This window comes from Ruditapes philippinarum, unplaced genomic scaffold (genome assembly GCF_026571515.1).
Source record: "Ruditapes philippinarum isolate M1 unplaced genomic scaffold, ASM2657151v2 ctg297_1_1_1_1, whole genome shotgun sequence".
Taxonomy (NCBI): domain Eukaryota; kingdom Metazoa; phylum Mollusca; class Bivalvia; order Venerida; family Veneridae; genus Ruditapes; species Ruditapes philippinarum.
Window position 1 is genome coordinate 497,198 of NW_026852181.1, and position 23,834 is coordinate 521,031.

The window sequence follows — 23,834 nt, forward strand, 5'->3', positions numbered from 1 at the left end:
TTATGAATTTTGATTCAACCAATGGGAAACATAAAAGCCTTTTTGGGAAGAAAAAAAGAGTTCAGTCATTAGCAATTGAACCATATATCAGACAAAATATTGTTTTGCAAGTTAGAATATACTATGCATCGGTCGTTTCTATAGAAGCGGACGCTCGTGAGGTAAAAACCCTGCCAAGGACTTAGAACACTGACACGTAAGGTTACTTACAAGCGAGGTTAATGAAATGCTAGTCTTGGGCTCGTTCATGTCAGACATAAAATTGAGGACATGACACATACTTTGACATGTTTCTATTTTAGGAACCCGTGAAATAGACACTCGTTTAGAATAATTAGGATGAATTTCTTTTTTTTTGGTGCAAATAATGACGTAAGTATTCACATAAATGTCAAATTGATGGCAAAAAACTGGGAAAAAGAAATACGGTTATTCACTTTTCAAATATGTTAAGGGAAAGCAATTATTCAGCTTCTATAAAACTTCTCCTGATCAATTTCGGTTCTTTTTTTGTGAACTTTTTGTTTAACCTTCATATGAACCTAGATCATTTATTACACATTGACATCCATACATGCACATGTATTTTCACAGTAGAATCGAGTTTTACAATCCTCAATTTCTAAAGCAAGGTTAATTTTAGCAGCGGCACAAAAGTCTTATGCTGATATTTACATCATTGGATTTTATGAAATTGTTGAGTGTTTAATTTTACGAGTAGTTTAGCATTGGGAAAGAGTAACCTATATTTGCTCTAAGAAATTATTTTTTTCTTACACGTTATAATAAATGCTTGATAGGATAATAAATTTAGATTACCTGATTTTTTCATTTTCTTTCGAAATTTTCTGTCGCAAGTTAATGCTGCATAAAAACAGGAAACTTGTTCTTAACTTAATATTGAATACACATCGGTCTTTAATGTTTAGATAAATGACACATTTACGAAAACATGAACTCTAAAGTAGAAAAAGATTTAATATTCGGGATCAAAATAACCATAACACCTCTAAATGTCACTTGGGTATATTTTCTGCACAGCATTCACACGGTATATAAAAAAAACAGATGTGAATTTCTTGGAAAAAAGTGTTTTTGCATGTACTTATTACATCATTTATACATGACAATTGTGCAATTTGAATTTAGAAACTTCCACAGAATGATGTGTTCAAATGGCGGTTGTCATAAAACCGAAAATGTGACACTTTCGCATAATTCCATGAAAAACGGCGTATGATTCGCATGTGAAAGAACACAAGTCTTTAGAGCGAAATAAACTAAAACGGAATGTTGAAAAGGGCCTAGCTTATATTATAGCCTGCATAACTCAGAAAATCGTCAACAGATCATTGTAAAACGTAGAAAAACAAATCAATTTATCAATTTGTATTAATTTGTATTATTTGAACCACCTAAAAGAATGAAATAGTAGAAGTTAACAATACCACAAACACATCAATTTTTGTCTTGATGTACAATATGTAAATTCTGAGTTTACAATAGAGAAAATAAGAATCCCCAAAGAAAGCCCAACACGGCAGAAATGAAAATGTTGCAGGCTCGGTGGTTTGATTGCGCCTGTTCATGGACGGTACTGTCAAGTGCAAAGTACCGACCACGCCCATACAAACCTACAATATTTAGTAACAAGGAGCACACATGTCTATGCCATCCAATCAAAGATAGGGTATAGTGTTTTTTACCAAATTTATTGCAGTAGCGAGGGAAATAGAAACTTATTTTCTAACCCTTTTTACCTACAAGAATATTTAATATCAATCTTTCATTTTCTAGATATATCATATTTTACAAGTACAAGCGTTATAGACACCGACAATAATTGTTAAAATATATAAATCATCTGCATGTATTGTTTACCATAACAATATATAATATTGTTTCCCAATTTCTTGTTAGGTGGCAGTTTGGGGCGTCCGTGGCCGAGTGGTTAAGGTCGTTGACTTCAAACCACTTGCCCCTCACCACTATGGGATAGAGTCCCGACAGTGACTTTGGTTTCTTTCATGTGAGGAAGCTATCCAGCTAGCTTACGGAACGTCGGTGGTACTACTCAGGTGCCAGTTCGTGCCTGAAAAAATGCACGGAAGGGCACCTGAGGTCTTCCTCCACCAGTAAAGCTGGAACGTCGCGATATAACATATACTGTGTCGATGTGAAGTAACCCCCATCCCCCCCCCCTAGGTGACAGTTTACAGTTTTAAAGAAGTATGAATAGATAATATTTTCATTAATCGAAACACTTGAAGAAAGAATGATCCACATAATTAACCTTGCAAGGCGTTTTGCGACATGCAGCTTCTATGTTGTCTACATACAATTGTGCTTCGTAAATTGATTGTTTTTAATTTTACTTCCAATAAAGGAGTAAACATTGTCACATTCCGTTTGAGTATGTTCTCTTTCAAGTACTTTTGATATACCGTAACATTTTTCCTAGCTGCCCAATGCAACAATGCGTTTGCTATTTTGGTATTGCGGTTTTGATACGTACACCCATCGCTGTATATAATTATTTCTCAAACATATAATCAAGATGATGTATTACACATGTAGCAAAGATGTTTGCATTTAATTCTCCTTCGCCTTCATGCCAAAAACAATAAATATTCTTAACTTCTTGGTTAACTAAATTATAAAGAGTAAAGTTGTGACACGAAAGCTTCATTTTGTAAAACAAACAACCAGCCTCTAATCTAGGGCAAATCAACAAACTCTGTAAATCCATACGCAACACTTTAACACTTTGGCCATTACTTTATCTGAAGATTTACTCCTTCTATCTTCATCTTTCAGCTTTATGTGATGCTAATAGTCTCCATCGTTTTGTGCTCACAACACTTATCAAGTTGATCTTTTTGTGGCTGCCATGAAGATATGTTCATTTCTTTAAACATTTCAAAAAGACCTGTTTTATGATATGGTGGTTTTCCTTTGCTAGTCATGCCACTTTTATATTTATGATATAAATGGGTTTTACTATCAAACAACTGTTTTAAGTATTTTTAGATAACGCTCTACAGTAATGTGATTCAACCGTTGGAATTTGTTGCAGGAAATCTCTGGCCAATTCTTTATTTTTTTTGAAATCTCTATTAACACTATGAATTTTGTTTCTCCTAATGTTTGGAATGCCACAATGGGAAACATATTTTTGCAAACAAAAACACTTTCGTTTGAATTTGTCAAATAATATCTATGAGAAAAAAGTTTTTCTACTACGATGAGCGGCATCTGTTACGTCAGTTTATTCAACATAATTTCTTACATAATGTATCACCATTATCAAAGCTCGTTTCAATATGACGGGGATTTGCACCACGGTATTTCAAACGTTTGATCTGCGATTCCATTTGACCGATCTTGAATGGAACTCCTCTATTTCTTTTCCCTGTTTAGTAAAATTTCTGCCACCTAATGTTGATTCATTAGTGTTTGATAAATTGTTTGACTGTTTATTCAAGGCCTGTTTTCCTAATATTTTACCTCTTGAAAACATTATTTTCTAGTTATATGTAAAAATAAATCTTTGTAATGACCTATTATTAATCCTTTTAGCCCAATGTCATCTTCTTCACTCTCCAGTGTAAGGTGGAAAAATAACAGTTCTGGTTTGTTTCAGAATTCTGGCAATATATTGTATATGCAATGGTTTGCCAGCTTCATTTTCAAACTACATTTTTCAAAGATGAAATGACTTCAAAGTCTTCACATTTTCTAAATTTCTAAATTCTGATAGATTCAGTATTTCGATGTTTGTCAGAAACGGAAGAAAGCACAAATTTGAGAGTCTACACTCAATGAGGTCCAAACAATACAGATGCCTAACATTACAAAGTTCATTAAAAAATAACGTGTATATCAGCGGAACTAAAATGAAGTGTTGTACATGGAATGAGAAATTCTAAAAATGCAACCAAATGCTTTAAAATCCTGCGCAAATCCGTTATAGACAGTTCAAGCTGAATCACTGTAGAAATATGCCTCCATAAAGACGAATTCTGGTGAAATACATGATAGAATCGTTTGGTTGTTAATGCTTTATTAGAACAAATTCAAGGAGATCAAGCGATCTAAATATTTGAACCAGAATGATATCGGGTTGTTCACCCAGTCCAGCCATTGGAACTTTCCATACATGCACCTGAAAAATGAAAAGGTTATAGTTATGTAATGGCTCTACGGACGCACCTTCTTCAAATAATACTATAAAATAGCAAATTATAATAGAATTACTCTACATTGCATGCGACATTATTTATGATTTTTTAACAGAATTAATTACGAGACCAAAAATAATTATTTTAAACCTGAATGTTCAGTTTAAAATCATTTTCTAATCTTTTTCTTATATGCACTTACCAAATGGCATTATAAAGCAACAACAAAAGACCGACAAACAGTAAGTAATATATACACAGTTTATTTTTGACCACCTTTCTAGGCCTACATGTCACAAGAAAACATGAAATATTCATTGTTCCAGTATCATGTCATTGTGCGAAAATGTCGTATTTCCTCCTTTACGTATAAAGGGGGAGTTTAGAAAATTTCCGTTTGCATTATTTTCACTAGATTTACCATTTTTAATGTTCCGTCGGCTTGAAACATAAAATAATTGATTGTAAAAACAAATCAACACAACTAGCGCTGAATTTAACAAACAAGAAGAAAATTTACAGGTGTGTTTTTATTTATGTGTCTTAGCCATACTTATCAGTCATAATGCCTCGGCACACAGTTGATTTTTGTTTTTTTTTGTAAATAATATATAACTTGAATATACTGACAATAATTGTAATTCCAAATTAGATTGAAAAAAGACCTCCAAAATTATGCACGGTTGTTTATATGCAGATACAGTTTTTTCGACAGAAATATGCGTCAACCAATGAAAAATTGCTTAATCGTCACGTGGGTAACTTAAATATCTCATTGGGTAGATGGTTAGCAGTTTTCGCACAGAAAGTGGGCTTTCATCATCACCGTAACATTTAGAAAATTCCATTTTCGCTCAACAACCTAGTTACGACAATTTTGCACGGAGCCGACGTATTGCTGTTTGCCCTTTCATTCATGATCAACATGTTTTAAGTAATGATTAGGTATTTTAATTCGCTTTTCGTACAACTGTTTAACCGCTTCATTAAGAACAAAATACCATCATTGTTTTTCAATTTATATGAATAGTTCCATTGTTTTTTATGTAATGGTGTGTAAAATTGATGTAAGAGGAAGACACTGAATACAATCAGGCAAAAACAATCTAGTAATTACTATGAACGGGTTATCCTACAAAGTTATTGTGTTTATAACATCAAAGTGAAAGTTAACCCGCTGATATACTAAACGAATTCTAAACAGGAAATAACATTAATCATATAAACATTCCCCGCGGTGGGATTCGCTCTGATTATGCGTCAAATTGACTTAGCGAAGCAAAGAAATTTCGCCCAATTTGTAGAATGTATGTTAGATTTAGTTTTTGGGATATGTTGAAATCACTATAGCATAATTATTATCGTGTCTGTCGAGATGTCTGATATGTCTTTGCTTGCTTGTTAACTTTCACACCTATATCTAGCGCCAGTTAACGTGTTCTAAGCATGTAATGTAAACAGGAATGTTTTTACACCAAACTACATTGTATTTAGTTGCCGTTTTCTTTTTATGTTACAAAATGTAGTGTTTTAGTTATGTTGCACATCATAGTCAGTACAAATCGGTGTGCATTCAACCGATGCATTGTTTTCAGTTTACAAACATACTTTTTACTTGTCATTTCTGCTTTATTTGTATTGTGATGAACATGCCCGTGATGATTTAATGTGAGATATTGTTTGACACTTAACAGAATTGTTCAAGTTTTGATATACAACACTTTTCGGTATCTATTTCAATTTGTAAAAGCAATTCAAACTTTTTCATTATTTTGGTGGGATAAAGTGCAAATTCCTCTCATTCTAGTGATCTATACATATATGTTTTCGGGAAAATCTTAATTTTATACAGTATGCGAAACTGCGAGTTTGAACAGATGCGGCGGTATCGCGCTAATAACAAAACAAAACCTCAACTGTCTTTTGTACTGGCTTTGTGTACCACGCAAAGCATAAAAGTCGCATGGTTGAGGCACTTTAGTACTCATTTATGGTTTATGTTGAAAGATAAAAGTGGTCTCCAGACAATTATACTACTGTTTTATACATCTCGTTAACCATATTGAATTATTATTATAACTATATATCCGCCGAATCTTATTCACTTTAATTTTGACTCTTATTTCTATATGTTATCTACACCGAATCTAATTCACTTTAATTATGACACTTATTTCTATATGTTATCAAAGAGCTAATTAATTAATTTAATAGTGAAAAAAACTTTATTTTTAGTGACGTAGAATCATGTAATAGTGAATCCTTTTCAATAGTATAATCTTACGTCAATGTTCATAAGATATTTCGTTTCATGAAATGAAATCATTTTATCTATTTAAGCTTTGTCTAGACAATATGAAGACTAGCAAATGGAAATATATTTGCAACAGGTCCTCTTTATTATGAAATTAATGCATGGGAGCATACAGATCAAAACATAGCATACAATTTGAAAATGTTCCAGACGCATAACTATAAGGCATATGTTCCAATTCCGTAGATTTTTCGTCTGCAGTGACAGAGACTTCAATTAACTGTAGTGGGACACCTACCAATTAACTGTAGTGGGACACCAACTAATAGCTTGTTTATGATGATTTCCGATCAACCTTTAAATTCAACATTCCCATTGATAGCAAATGGTTTTATGCATGTTTTGTTACTACTTACCTTATTATAAAAGTCTTTTAATTGATTCAAAATGTTAATAATGCTACTTTTTTCCTCAAAACGTTATTTATAGACATTTTCTATTTTACTTTGTTTTATATTTAGGGTTAAATGGAAAAGAACAAGTTAAGTGTAGTACAGTACCAAAGTATGTCATACATGTAAAAGCATTTCAAATGAAAAATAAAAGCTATGTACATCTCACTTGAAAACAGGACCAACCAAATTTAATTGATATCACGGTTATTCAAACGTTCATTATTTTATTCAAGCTTGGACAGGTCCAAACGACCGGGTTCCACAGACAGAGCAATATGACAAGAACTGAAACCTTTTAGAAGACATATAAATTACAAAAAAAGTGTTTTATTTGGTTTGGTTTTTACGGCTCACCAACACAATTTAAGTCATACAAATCAAGGTCATAAGACGCACGAACATGAAAAGAAGATAAATAACAACAATCATTCATGCAATTTCGAAATAAGGTCTTGACTTTAATGAACATAAAACCAATAGGAATAAGTAATATTATGCAATAAATCACTACGTTTCATGAGCATTACATAAAAAACACATGTGATCAATTAAATCATTCATAGTATGATGGCAAATATTTGATATACATGTATTCACAAATATATAATTTCTTTACAAAATAGACATAATAAAAATACTACTTCAAATACCAATACTTAGAAGAGAAAATAAGACTTATTTTATTGAAAAATGAGAGCATAAAATCATAAAATTCGCCGAATAATTTAATTAATCAAAACCCGCCTTGCTGATAGACAGACTATTTTAACGATGATATGAAAATATCAATGCAAATTAAAGATAGGTGCACGTCATCTCTCCGGTATATGCTGTAATTCCGTCATGTCTCAGCCACCGCATTAGTATGGACTAGTATGCTGCATTATACGGACCTGTAAAAGCTTTTTTCTCGCCTTCGCCAATAAAGACATCTGGCATTCGGTATGCCAGTCATGTCTTGGCAAAATGCTAGACCGTTTTATGAAATATTATTCAAATAATTTTGTATTCATCTTTATCTTTATCTAAAGTACCGTCTTTTCTCAAATCGTTTATATATTTAAGAGAGAAAAACATCACTATTCAGAGTCAATTGAAGTAATATTTCTTTGCATGGTAGCATCTTGATATTAGACACCATATTGGGACAACATATTTGTAATATATATTAATACAAGGAAACACATAAAGATAAATATGATAAAGGTCTCAAGAGCTTCGAACAAATGTTATTCATATGTTGTTCATGGCATGGCTACAATCGTGTATTCCCTTTTGCACATTTAATTTGTTGGATGTGCACGGACATCTTGGCGTAATATTGATTATAGCAGTAATAAATTATACGATTAACATGTAATGAATGAAACGAAGTCTTGTTTGCTTTCTTTGTTTGTGATGGCGTCTCATAAAAATGTCTACTTTATGGCTATCATAAAGTATTTGCCATTCATATTCTGTTATTTTAAGTGTTTGTTTTGTTGTCAGAGTGAAAGTCAAATAGCATAACTTACTTCTCGCTTTACTGGTGGATGAAGAACTCAAATACAACTACGTACACTATTTCATGCACAAGCGGGCACCTTGGTTGAACAAGCGACCGCCTGTTACTTAGCTATAGCTGCCGCAGATAAAAAAGTCCAAAGTGCCTGTCGATATTAAGGTCCGCAGCGGTAAGGAGTTATTTGATGTCGGCGACCATAACCAGTCGTACACAGGGTCCCTAATTTTTCAAGTAAATGCTGACATTTAGAATTACAAAAAAGTCAAATGCTATATTCTGTTACTTTATCGTAAAAACATTCTTTATCATAATATTCAATTATTTAAACTGGTCTAACAATATATTTACGAAATATGTGGGTTTACTTTGAATGAAAATGACCTTTCTTATCATATTTTGTTATGGTTGAAATAGTTTTCTTCGGATAATGCAAAAAGTATATACTTTCCGCTTAAACTGACCTGTTAACAGTAATTAAATTTTATATATGTAACCCATTTTATTATGTCTTCATTGTATCAGTTTAATAATGTGTATACATACGATACGGTTTAGTTCCCTTTAAGATACCCCTATTTATAATATATTACAATATCACGACATGCTCTATTGATAACAAGATAAGGGTATTGTGTACATCAAGTGTTGCCTTTTACACCTTCAGAGAGCGTTTGGCTCTGAAATGTCAACCACGTCTTATATGTGTTAAACAACGAAACATTTCCGCGGACACAACTACTGTCGGCGAAGGTGGATAATCGTGGATTGAATGCAAGATTATAATTCAAAGCGCATCGTAGACGTTTTACCCAGGAGTTATTTAGTGTTCATGTTTGTGTAAGCTCAATATCATAACTCATATACATATATTTCTTTACCTTAATGAAGAAACGAATATACTTCTCTTTTGATATAAAAGGAGTTAACGGTCACTACACTAAAGTGAAGCTTTATCAACTGATTATTTCGATATATATGCTGAATCATATTTTTTTTTAAATTACGTGTCATGAGTATCGTAAAAGTAAAGATATATCAAACAATTCAACGTGTATAATTTCTTAACCAGTTTGAATAAAACACAATACTACGATGATCGATTTAGATGTTATGATATGATTCAAAATCGGTAACAAATTAGTGCATCACATGTGACGGTGTGTTATATCATGACATCTGCCATTATATCGTTATAAGGGCATCTCATTTTTGTATCTACTGTCTCTCCTCTGATTATAGTTTTCAATAGCAATAGTCATCATGTTTTTTTTATTTAAAACTGTTAAATGTATGAAACTAAATTATAAAAGACACAAACTCGTGAAATAAAGTAAGATTTTGCATCAAGGTTTGGCATTTTTAACATTTGTTTTCATCTTCCGATATTATTTATAGGCTGTGTATATACATGGTCGTTCCCTGAGTAAGGTTCAGACAGCCAAAATGACCAGTGAAGATCAATAAAGATCTTATTCAGACAAAATTGAAGTTTTTATTCTAACACTATTTGCTAAGAACAGATACGGAAAAGGCCGTATAATTCCTTAATATTTTCATAATTTTTAACTATCAGGATTGTTACTCACGAACTTGAAGTTTGAACACTTTTACTGGATAATTTTAACGACACTGTCCTTTGAAAAAATTTTGGATTATGCTTGTAACAGACCTGGTCAGTTCATAGTAGTAGCAGCATTTAGGAATAAAAACAGCAGGTTATTTGTATTTGTGCAAACTGGACTAATATTTATTGCTTAACCCTCTCTGTCATGTCGATGGATACACGTATTTAATACTCCCTTACTTTCAAAACACCATCCCCGCCGTCTGAATTTGTAAAATTCAAACTGTGACTGACCCATTTCGTAACGTTGATCTTGTGATTATCAATGTCTTTGAAAAAAAAAAATAAGATGAATATCCCAAATTTCGATTGCTTCTCTCAGGGTTTAGACGATTTTAATTTACATAGAAATTTTAATCATTATGTCAAATATAAAGCCATCGGCCACGACCCACAGTAAATTGAACATAAAAATCACAGCTTAAATTGAATCTCAGAAGTGTTAGAGTTTTGAGATAGCTTGCACGGCGTCTAAGCTGTTAAATAAGAATGACAATTTATAGCTGTTTTTCCCTTGAATAAATATTAACAAATTATGGAAAATTAAGTTTGCACACACTTTCCAAAATTTTTTAATTGGTATTTATTTTTTTTTTGTTTTGGTAAACAGCAATAGTCCCAATAAATTAAATAATTTATTTTGACAATGCGGGAAACAATTATGCCCGGGCTTTATTTTGTCTTTATTTTAAAATATTTTGGAAAAAAACCCTAAAACAAAAAAAAATATTAAGTTTACCTTTTTAACCCTTTAAATTTTTTTGGAAAAAACAATTTGCCCAAAGAAAAAATGCAAACATATTTTCAATTAGGGAAAAAGGAAAAAAAAAAACAGATGGGTGAGATAAAAACCCTTTTCCAAAAAATTTCCCCTATGGGGTTTTCCATGATTTCGGCCCTATGTGTCTTTTATTGCCCAAAAATTTTATAAAAAAACATTTTTTGTCAGTTTTACAACCAGCCGTAAAAGTTTTATACCCGTCTAATAAATGTAATTTTTTAAATAAACAAATTTTATAAACCCAAAACATGGGAAACCCGGAAATTGAACTTTTTGTAGTTTTTAAAAAATTTTTTAAAAAAAACCCAAAAAAGAAAGAATTGTTTGAATGTGGGTTTTTTGGGTTTAGGTTTTTTTTGTAATGTATAACATTTTTAAAACCCCTTTCAAAATCTTTAAAAATGTCATTTAACCAAAAGTTTGCTTATTAAATACGCCTTTAAAAGCTAAACATTAATGTAATTATTTCAAAACATTTTATACTTCAAATACTGGGCTTTTTTCCAAATTAATTTTAATTTCCCCCCTTTTTTTAGGGGAAAAGATATTATTGCCCCAAACTTTTAAAATTTATATTTTTTGAAAAGAAGTTTTTTTAATTTTTAAAATTATTTTATACGCGATATGTTTTGAATTAGTAACCTAAAACTTTCATTTTCTTTTTCCTTTTTGGGCCAAATATTTATATTAGTATTTTTCAAAAAGGGAAACAAAAAATTGTTTGAAAAATTTAAAATTTAAATTTTTAAATTAAACCTCCGGGGCAAAAAATAAAAAAATTTTATAAATCTTCCCCAAACTTTAAAATGAAAAATTTAAACCCTTTCCCTGAAATAGAAAACACAAAAGTATTTTTAAATGATTTACAAAATTTAATTTCTTAAAAATTTAGTTGTGAAAAGGGAAATGAGATTAGATTGGGCATACTGTTTTTGCAACTTTTTTAAAGGCTAAAGTTCTTCATCTCAAAACGGTATCAGACAATGTGCACTCTGGTTGAAAATTTTTTTGTCTCTTTTATTTTGCCCAAAAGAATTTTCGGGCAAAATTTTTGTTATCCCCTTTGGTGCCCCGTCCGTCCGCCCTTTAGAAATTTTTGGTTTGGAAAAAAATTTAATTTTCCATTCGGCCCACAAATTTTTAAAATTCCAAAGCATTTTTTTCCTTTTGGGGAAGGAAGTTCCTATTAAATTTTTTGGATTAAAAATGAAGACCCAAAGACCCCACCTATTTTCTTAAAAATTAGATTTAAAATAAAAATCTTTTAAAAGAAATTTCCCAAAAGGCGGAAAAATTTGAAACTGTTGCGGGCTGGGTTTTTGATTTAAAAGCCTTTTCCCAAAGGGAAACCGTACTGAAACATTTTCGGGAGAATAAACTTTATTTTCCATTTGCCCCAAACAATTTTTTCAAACTTCATGGGGTGTTTCCCCTTTTGTTTTTGGGGGGCCACAAGTTTTTAAAGGCCCCAATGTCATTTTTATTTTAAAACGGGAAAAAAGTTTTCCGGAGAAAACCTTTTTATGTTCAATTTTGGCCAACAATTTTTAAACTTCAGCCCAATTTCAAAAGGACACTTTACCAAAAACCTAAACCCATTTTCGGGAGAAAAACTTAAGACCCTTTTTGGCCATAGTGTTAAACTTCACAGGTTTATTTTCAAAAATTGGGGAGAAGAACCCTAATTTGGGTACTATATTTAATTTTTTTAAATTTCCCCCTATCTTACAAATGCTTCATCCCCTTTCTTAAAAAAAACTTTCGGACAATTTTTAAAGCCTTCACCCCGCGGTGCATTTTTGTTTTTCCCCTTTTTTTTTCTTTTCTTATGTTTGTTCTCGTTTTATTATTTAAATTCTTTTTCAAATTTTTTTCCTTTTTTTAAAGTGGGTTTGGGTTTGGTTTTTCCCCGGACACCAACCCCCTTAAGGTCATTTTTTGGGTACGAAAACAGGAAAAATTTTTTGGGTAACCCTTTTGTTTTGGCGTTTTCTTTGTAAAATCCCCCAAAAATTTTAAAATTGGGTTTTTTTAACTTTTCCTTTTGAATGTAAAAAAACAAATTTTAACGAATTCCATTCTTAAATGTATGGGATTTCAAAAGGGAAAAAATTGTCAATTTAAAAATTTTTGTTCATCTTCCCAAATTTTTATTTTTTTATTGTTGTTGAAAGCCCCGACAAAAAACCCGTTTTTCGGAAAAATTAATTGTTATGCCCCTTAAATTAAATTTAGTACAAAATTTTTAAAAAATGAAATTTTTCAAAAACTTAAACAGAACAGCTATTGTTTTAAATTTCGGTTTTTTTTCTTAACCGGCCCCAAATGTTTTTAATTAAAAGAAATTTTCGGTTTTTAAACTAAAGGGGAAAAGGGGACAATTTCGTTTATTTTATTTTTACCTTTTTTTAAGTGTTTTTGGGTTTTCCCGGGAAGGTGAATGTTTTAGAAAAAAACCCGGGCAATACGGGTGGGTTTTAAAGGTTTTATTTCAAAATTTTTTTTAATTTTTTATTAGTGAAAATATTTTTGACAAAAAGCCCTTTTAAATTTTTTTAAAAAAAAGGCCAAATTTTTTTTGCTTCGGGTGATATTTTTAACCATAATTTAAAGCTTTCCCTGATATAGTTTTTTAAAAAAATGGGAAAAAGAATGTTTTCCAAAAAAAGGAAAAACCATTTTTTTAATTTTAAGAAGAAAAAAAAAAAAAATTTTTACGCAAACGGTTTCGTCACATGCCCACTTTGCATTTAAAAAAGTACTTTGCAAAAAAAGGGGGGGCAAAATAAAAGCTTGTTTTCCCCAAAGGCCCGTAGTGCCCGTTGCTGGTTTCAAACAGGTTTTTATAAAATTTAAGTAAAAAATAAATTCAAAAAATTTATACGCGGAAAGAATGACAAGGGGTGGAATACTTGGGGAAATTTACAAAAGTAACACCATGATGTTTCAATGGATGAGAATCTAAACCCTTTAAAATTAAAGGTTTTGATTAATAAATATTTAAAACCTTTGTGTCTGTAAAATTTTAAAAGAGAAAATTTCAATCAAATTTTTTTCAAATTTTTTTTTAAAATTTTGTTCATTGAAATATCCCCATGTAAAATAAAATTTTTTGTTCTGGTTTTTTAAGGGGCTTTCCAATTTAATTAATTTTTACGCAAATGTTTTTTGATCAAATTAATAAAAAAATTCAGTTTGTTTTTTTTTTCATCACTCTCACATTCCCAATTTCATAAAATGAAATTTAAAATTGTATCAAAATTTAATATTTTAAACATTTGACCCATTAAACTTTTAAAGGTTTATTTTTGATTCTATAGAATTTAATTGTAAATAAGGAAAAATTTCAAAAAAAATTACTTTTTCCCTTTGGTATCCCAATCCCCCTTTTCCTTTTTTCAATAGCCAAAAAATGCATTTCCTCGACCTATATTTTTTGGTCAAAAAATGAAAACTTTTATATTTAGTTTTATAGATTGTACCCATCTTTTACGGGAGGAATCAAAAAAAAACCGGGGAAACCTGAGCCTGGAAATTTGAAAAAATTTTCATTATCACAAATTGTTTTTATTTTCACATTTAATTTTTTAAACCCCCAATACCTGAAATCCCTGTTTGATACTATACCCTAGTTGATAACGCAAATAGTTTGGGTCTGAACAGCAAATTCAAAAACCAGGGTTTTAACGCACTTTCCGGCGCAGTGCGTAAATTCGCCCTTGACATGAGGGGCTTTTTGCCCGCGTGTATTTTACAATTGGCACATTTAGTTTTAAAATAGCCAAAACGTCATGTACATATCTTTGACCCCCCTTTAGTAAAAAAAGGGCTTCATTTAAAAATATTTTTATTTACAATCCAATTTTTAAACGTCAGTTAATTTAAATTAAATCCGGTTTTTAAAATATGTCGCAGAATGTCCCCGAAAATCGATCAAAAGGGAAAAAAGGGCCCAAAAGTAAGAAAGGGGAAATGTTTAAAAAATAGAAAAAGGGGTTAGGCTTAAAAAGGGAAAAAATTCCAGAAAGCCCCAGCAATTTTTTTTAAAGTTTAAAAAAGTTTAAAAAAGGGGATAATAGAAAATGAAAAAAGAAAGGAGGACAAAAAAAAGACTTTTTAAAGGACGGGGGGACGTCAATCCCAAACGTCAAAAATTTGACTCGGACATTGTCAAGAGTTCGACATAACACGGCGGTGCAGTCAACTCTGGGATCAAAATATAATATTTAAGCATTACTTAATGTATTGTTTTTGGGTTTAAAATTGTATAAATTTTTCCTTATTTAGCATTTTAGGGGAAATTTGTCAAAATTTAAACCCCACGTTCAAATTGGAGCTTTTTATTTTTTTTTAAAAATAATACTTTTGATCATTTTGTATTATTTTGTTATTTTTTTCTTGTTGTACTTATCATTCAGCAACTTTTTTAACATTTTTTTGTAAACAAAATAGTAAATTGCATGGGCTTTTTTCAAAAATAAAGTTAAGAAAAATAACGAATTTTGGGGCCATTACAGGGGCTTTTTATCACCTTTCAACCTTTTGAAAAACAATATGTACCTACTTTACAGAAAATTTAAAGGCGGGGGTTCCGCCGCCATCAATTACATGGGACTGTCCACATATTTGGCCCTTACCGTGAATGAGTAAAATCTTCTCTGTTAGGACAATACGCTTTACGTTCTTAACGTCAATTTTAAAAGTTTTAACCTTGCGCCCGCCTTGCTTTGCAAGTGTGCGCCAAATACCAAGGCCATATTTTTTTTGTGTTAAAATTTCTTGTTGGTATTTTTTGTAACATTTAGGGGATAGATTCCGATTTATTTTCGGTGTATTGTTATGTAAATTCATTTAACAGGTTAAGAATCATTCACAAAGTCCGGTTAATTTTTGAGCATCCCTCGTATTTGCTGTTAATTATACCTGTACATATCCAAAGGTTTGCAAGGATAATAACGCCTTTTATTTTCTAAAAAAGAGATAAAAGTTAAGTTGAGAATGCTAGACGTTGGAATGCATTTCTATTTGTTCACGTTATATTATTATTTACAAGAAAACACTACGATATGGATATTTATATACTAATATAATATATACGTTACTTCAATTATTGGGATTGGTGGAGAGGCAGGCAGCAGACAATTCGTGTTAGATTTGAACACATAATGAGACACATTATTAGCTTGCTTTGCCTAATCAACTTAATCGGTGCACCCTAAGAAAGCGTCGTAAGAAGCGCCTAATAGACTGATGTGTGATACCCGTACTCTTCTTGATAATGGGTCAGTTTAACAAAACATATGTTCTTGTTATTTTTTGTCTGTTTTTTTTTTTTTGTGCGTGTTTTTTTTTTTTTTCAAAAAAGGGCAGGCATTTTTTAAACATACTATTAAAAATATAATAACTTTAAACATAGGAGCACTAATATACAACATTATTTTAAGATAACCTCAACGCTTATCGACAAAGAAGAAACATCTATCAATTGACAGTCTATGGTATAGATATCAATTAATTTAGGTTTTCTGAAATTTCTGAAACCTTACATATGTAGGAAAGCTAGATGATTTCCTTTAGCTTTAATTTGCAACTGTTTTCCATAGTTTATTCATAACAGTTTGTTTGTTTAACAATAGCAAAGTATGCGATGTGAACAAAAAATAAAAACATTCAAGTTAAAAACGGCAAAACCTCTCCTCTAAATATTGCTTTCATGATAGTGCCTATGCCTAAGAACATAAATCATTTTCCAGTATTATGGTAAAACGATGCGTCAAAACATTTTATTAATGGATATGGGGTTAAAATACATTTTTCCTGTTCATTTTCATGTAAATGGACAATAAAACTTAAAGCATTTAGGAATTTTGATTTAATAGCGTTGTGTATTAATGGAATTGGTATAAATACAAAAGTACTTTTTATTTCCAAAGACCATGATAAATAACCCAAAATATGAACAATTAGTCCAAATGTTTAGTTTGTTTTCATTTAGTTAGACACATTAATTGGTGTGAACGAGTATATTTAGCATATGCTACCAAATTCCATGTAAATCAACAATTGTTGCTGCAAGCTTTTAAAAGTTAGCTTTATGATGGGAGAACATGAGATATCATATCAAATATATTACTGAACTTATCCAGAATACGGATTAAGTACAACAACCAAGTATCGACACAATTTTACGTAATCGGGCACATAGTCCAAAATGTTTGTTTAAATAGCTATAATTATTTTTTTGGGTTAAACATTGAAAATGTGTTGAATTAGGTCGTACGTGATGAATACGAAGAAATTACGATCCATTTTACGTTAAAGTAAATTAAGAGATGTTAGTGTTATTTTGTTTGCACTACAGCCATTTCTTTCGTCAATAAATTTGAAACTCATTGTTTGCAGCTTTGCACGATATACACTTTAATATACTACATATACTAAATGGATATCATTGTAAATCGACATATTCAAGCTAGGAGGTCAGCTCTTAAATTTGTTTAACAATAAAGATCATTGTATTTCAATTACAAAATACAATATGTGCATAATATATCTCTCTGGCTGGCGTGGGTTTGATCCCCGGGAGATGCTTTGGTAGTTTAGCGCGGAGGAAGGTAGTCTAGTACTGGTGTAACTCTCCAGGAACGATGGTTAGAAAACTACCCGCCTATATTACTGAAATACTGTTGGGAAAAGGCGTAAAATGAAACAAACAAACAAACAAACAAGCATAATATATAATATACAAGAAACCATATTCCAGGTGTTAATTTGTATATACATGTATCGTAATATGTCAGAAATATGTAAATTTGTTTAAACACTGGTGACTTTTTCACTATACACCGCTTTAATTAATTACCACAAAGGTGTCTAAAGGAAAGTAACCTAATCATCACATAGATTAATTGCCAACTGACTTTTCAATTCAAAAACATCACAGGGATACACCAAGATGCTAAAGGCAGGAGAGTGTTGATATAAAATAATTGCTGATATAAGATAAGTAATGTATGAATTCATTATTTTCAACGCTGAACTATAAATGATTATAAAATGAAGGGCTTTTATTACATAACCAAATGTATGTTGAGCTATGCAAATGATAAGAATCCAAAATTAGTTTATCAGCGGACTACAAATGATTGATTGAACAGGCGTGTGTCAAAACTTTTTGTGACTAACAAAATCTTATAATAATTCAACTTAAAATGTTTTTTTTCCTGTACGAATTTGTTGAAACGAGTGACTTTTAATTCTCAAAACTGTCTAAAATAGCAGTCTGCTAAAGTAAACAAATAACAGCTAAGGAAACTTGTCGTAAAATCAGAGACAAATTGCATCAGTATATAAGCTTCCTGTGTTGACGAAAAATGAGAAAATAGTACAGAGAGATTAGCTTAACTATGATCCCATAGGAACCATTATGGCAAATGAATTTGGAAAAATGGACAGCGGGTAATCACGAGATTGTCCATAAGGCGTATGATTCTTTTGAGGCTGGTTGAATTACTGGCAAGCTGACAAATGTATTAGATCACTTCAATAAATATCTTCATATAATGATTATAATTTACTTTAAACATCTGTGGCATTATCCATTTCTATGTTAAAGGGATATTCAGGCAAAGTAATGACAAAAATATTAAAATGATCTTATGTACTCAAATCACGCTAAAATGACTTTTCTGGAAGTTTCAGCTTGAATTTCTGTTTTAAATTCTATATATTTTGGGTTTGAAGCGTAAATATATCTACATATAATGAACACAATTTAGACGCCAATAGAATAACCAAATAGTTTTTAAACAAGTCAGTAGACTTAAACAAACCCTTGAAGTTACAATAACAGATATTGTGGATATTGTATGATTGAAACAAGCCAAAGTCATTCATTTGACATGTTCTTTAACGTTTCCAGAGTTCACTTTGACAACTATTGTGAAATGCTAGCGCTCTAACCTGACCCACGCGGGTCAAGTTAGGAAACCATCTTTTTATTCTTTATATGGAGAAAAGTTTTGTTCCTTTGACTGTGTAAAGTATTCATATTGAGGGCAGTTACAGAGTAATGAATGAAAAAATCAGAACTAAGAAATGAAAATTTTGCCTATGTCTCCCTTTAAATCGGTATTTATCAGTTTCCGTATAGCTGAAGCATATTTTGTTTGAAATCTTTGCAAAATAAGCCCATCGTGGAAACACTGGCATGTAGAATTTAGATACATCAGTATATGGGGTTATTTATTCGTACTAATAATATGAAATAATATATGTATATTTCTAAATGCTAAATTATTTCGTGCAATGTTAAACCAGAAAGCGACCAAACAAATTCCGAACCTCGCCTAAATTAATGTTCCTTGACCATATTAAAGTAAACTGAAAAGCGTAAATGTATCATATACGTGTAAGATATTAAATTGAACTGATTCAAATGTATTGTCAATTTTTAATTTAAGGTAAATTATCTTGTCAAAATAATACTGCGGCTTACAATAGAAATTCACTGAAACGTGAGAAGGGTTAACTCGAACATAAATGTGTTATTCAGGACACATTCAAACAAGTGTTCCTCATTAATCTAATGAGCGTGGTAAAATTATTTATATTTATACGACCTGAAACATACTATTTCGTGATAGAAGTTCTTATTTTATTTCTAAAATGAGGAGAAAAAAGATCAAGTTAAAACAGTAACAATAATCCAAATACTTACTTGTATTTTATTATTTATGAAACATGAATGTTATTTACTTTAATTGACGTTATGTCGCATTTGATTAGGAGGCTAAGCACTGAATCTTCTAAAGCCATCACCTGGTCATTGGACTTGTTATTAGCCTACTAGTCTAAATGACCCAATTTCACAGACCTTATATTGGAACTGTCGGAATAATAACTTCTCAGAAAGGAAGAATTTCTTCTTTTGAAGATCATCGGTATAAGGCCGAGAAGTATAGAAATATAAATGAATTTTATTTCAAAAGATATCCCGTATTAATGTTTTTTTCTGACATCGGTCGTGTTAATCTGGCGTAAATTCAGATGAAATATTGGATATGATATTAATTTTGTGTTTCAGATACAGCATGTGAATGATCTTCCTCATAAAGAATGGCCAGTCCTCTTTCACTGTTACGTTTAGGGTTATTTCTGCCAAGTTACTATGCTGACAAGAACATGTACTGCTATCAGTTATAACATTAGTATACTGAAACTGTTTAATTTTCTTATTCCGTAAATAATGACATTATAAACCATTATTTGTGATATTAATATAATCACAATAATGCAAAAAATAAAAACAAGATTTTTCCTGTTGTTATGCAGTTTACATATTTCTTATTTATACCGTTAGTAATTTATTCGTCTAACTGCCCCGAATGTATATTTCTTTACTAAGACAACTGTCACTTCTTTTTTCATTCCAGTCTTCTGTTTCTTATTATTCAATAGTTTTGGTACTTTCTTTTGAAAATAATCCTAAACAAGCTATTTTACTCGTTTTATGGTACTGTTGAATAAAAAAACAAAACAAAAACCTTCCAAACTTAAGAGTGACGATTTTAATGCTGATGTTATTTGACATCACTGTATATAAAGAAAATATGTGTTCTCTGATAAAAAGGAAAATGTGTATCAACAAGCTGAAACATAATTGAGAAAGCGATCATTTAGAAGAAGTCTGAGAAAGAATCTCTTTGTATCATTTTATAACTTTGCTCTGCTTCTGTCGATGCAAGTGGGCTTTGACTATACACAAACTTAAAGGATATTTATACTAATGTGGTGCATTTATACGTCACATAAGTAATACAAATCATTTGTGTATAGTATTCATTTTTTCGTAACAAGTCAGCTGTGCGTATAGCTCATGATATATGATAAAATGTAACGACATTTCAGTTTGTTCTTCAATGAACGGACGTAATTCTTTATTCTTTCGACCTCAAAATTTAACGACATTTTCCTAATATTTTTACCGATGATGATCGGATATTTCATTGAAAACAAAATGTAAATAATATGAAAAAAGAAAGAGATATCATATAAAGAAAATTTTGACGCAGTGTTCTTACATGATCATGTTTTTTTCCTCATGACACATATCGGGACTATTTGGCTTTCTATGGAATACTTTCTAACATCAAATGACTACAGTCTTCATTCTATAGTATTCAAGATTAACGTGTCAAACAATCTATCTTATATTTGTAAAATAATGTTTACCGATTGGTAACGTTCTGCGATTCATATAGATTTAGCACACCTTATATTTATGTTTTACTGTCCGCTAACCTTAAATATCGCTATCAACTATATGACAGAGTAAACTATTAAGAATTGCATTTCCATGATATGGGAATACTTTATTAACATTCAAATAGGAACAATAAAGTCTTGCAGATTGTTATACGTAGTCAAGGATAATCGAAATGGTATAAGAGAAAGAAATTGCCGTAATTTATTCTGCTCAAAACACCACCAAATATTTAATCATGGCAATGTTCTGCCTTTTCAAGCTTACTCATTACAATTGTTTTGGTTGGGAGGTATTTCAAATCTTCTTTGCGTTAAAAATATCTAAATATTTCACAAGAACGTTGACTGAATTTGCTGCTTCTGTTGTTTTTGTTTAGATTTCTAACAGTTTATTAAGTATACACGTTTACAAATATTAACGGATGGCAATTTAAATTATTGCCGATTTTGCTTTCATCAAACTAAATATTTACCCGTTTGGATGCATTTGAATCGTTCCAGATCAAGATCATTGAGTGCCCTGTTCAGTTTTCAGTGAGTATTTATATTGAAATTTTATCTTAAATTATGGATGATCAAGATTAAATGATTGAAGTCAATTTTAAGATACTTAGTGTGGTAAATGTTGAAAAATCTAATTTCTGTAGGATAGGACTTGTAGATTTATATGTGTTATAATAATATGATCATAGTTATGATTGTTGAATCGAAGAAAGAGGTATCTAGATAAATAGTTATCTAATTATATCTCTGGCACTTACTTATGATACATTATTTCTTCTTTATCTATTATAAATAGCAACCTCAATTAATCACTGTAGATACAGGCAGGGAACTGTCAAAGAGCATTTGTTCTTCGTAAAACGGAAGTAATTCGTTATTACATCAAACGCAAAAAATGGCGATTTTTTTCTACTATAGTAACCGATGATGATCGGATATATCATAGAAAACAAATAAATAATACAAAAATAAAACGATATCAATAAAAGAACATTTTGACGTAGTGTTCTTATACGACCATGCTTTTTGTTGTTGTTTTGAGTTGTTGTTGTTGCTATTTTTGTTTGTTTCCGCATGACACACATCAAGACTACTTGGCTTGTCTCCTCCTTCAAGCACTTATAGTTACTGGATGCATTGAAATGAACGTATTGTCAAAGCAATCTATTTCTATTTGTAGAATTAAATTTCCGCTTGGTAATTTTCTGAGATTCATATACTAGATTAAGCATACGTAATAGTTATGTCTTACTGTCCAGTAACCGAAATAGCGCTGAAGCAGCAAACCTATTAAAGAGTAAACAGTTTAGCATTTTCTTTCCATGACATATGAATACTTTATTAACATTTCAATAGAAACAATAAAGACTTGCAGATTGTTATATGTATTCAAGGCAAATCAAAATGGTATAAGAGGAAGAAATTGCCATAATTGAATATGCTCAAATCACCGTCAAATTTTTAATCAATGTTCTGCCTTGTCAAGTTTATTCATTACAACTGTTTTGAAGGGAAGATATTTTAAATATTCCTTGCGTTAATGATATCTGAAAATTTCAAGAAAGTTGACTGCATTTGCTGTTTCTTTTGTATTTGTTTAGAATTCCAACAGTTAATTCAGTATACACGTTTACAAATATTAAAGAATGGCAATGAAATTTATTTCCGATTTCGCTTTCATCAAACTAAACATGTACCCGTTTGGCTGCATTTGAATCTTTCCAGATCAAGATCATTGAGTGCCCTGCTCAATTTTCAGTTAGTTTTTTAAATTGAAATTTTGCCTTAAATGATAAGTGGTCCATATTAAATGAAAGAAGCCCATAATATGTAGTATGGTAAGGGTTAAACAAAATTTAATTTCTTTAGAATCGGCTGGAATATTTATATTTGTTCTAATAATCAGAACAGAGTTATTATTGTCGAAACGAGGAAAGAGGTATTTATGAAACTATTTGTTTAATTATATATCTGGCACCTTCATATCATACATCATATCTACTATATCTATTATATAAAGCAACCTAAATTGAATCACTGTAGAAACAGGCCGTTAACTGTCTAATATTATTAAATTATTCCATGCTAATACAATGTAATAATATGTATATAAATAGAAACCCGGAGAATGAAAATGTGTAATCTGAAAAATACATATTTATTTTTAAATTATCATAACAAGCCAAAACGATTGCACGGAAACCTCTTGATAACGTTTGGGGAAAAAAGACCAACAATGAAAGACGGGATTCAATGATTGCATCCAGCAACACAGGACCACCGGGAAGGAGCCTAGCAGGACACCAAAAATACAGGACAATTTTTTTTTATTCAAAGTTTTCTTTGTTGATAATGCTATTTACATGTACCCTACACACTCGGTCATTGTTAATATACCAAGATTTTGTTTTCTATTAAATGACATAAATAGTGATAACGATATAATATTCATTAAATCGATTTAGATTTGCCATGTTTATGAGTGAAAGAATAATGTGTGTCTTTCACAAATATTTTATTTGTACAACAGATGTATAATTCAAAACACCGCCCAATTCCAAAATCGAAAATAAGAAATGTTTGCAGACAATGTGACATTTCCTGTTATTCAATGAAAAGCAACGTATGACTTCCAACTCATTGTAACAAACAGGCATTAACCAAGCAAAACTATCTTAAAGATCGTGCTAGTATCCTCGCTATCTTTTGCTAATTTAAAACAATTAATTGTTTGTGTAAGCGTAAACTAAGGCAAAATATTGTGTG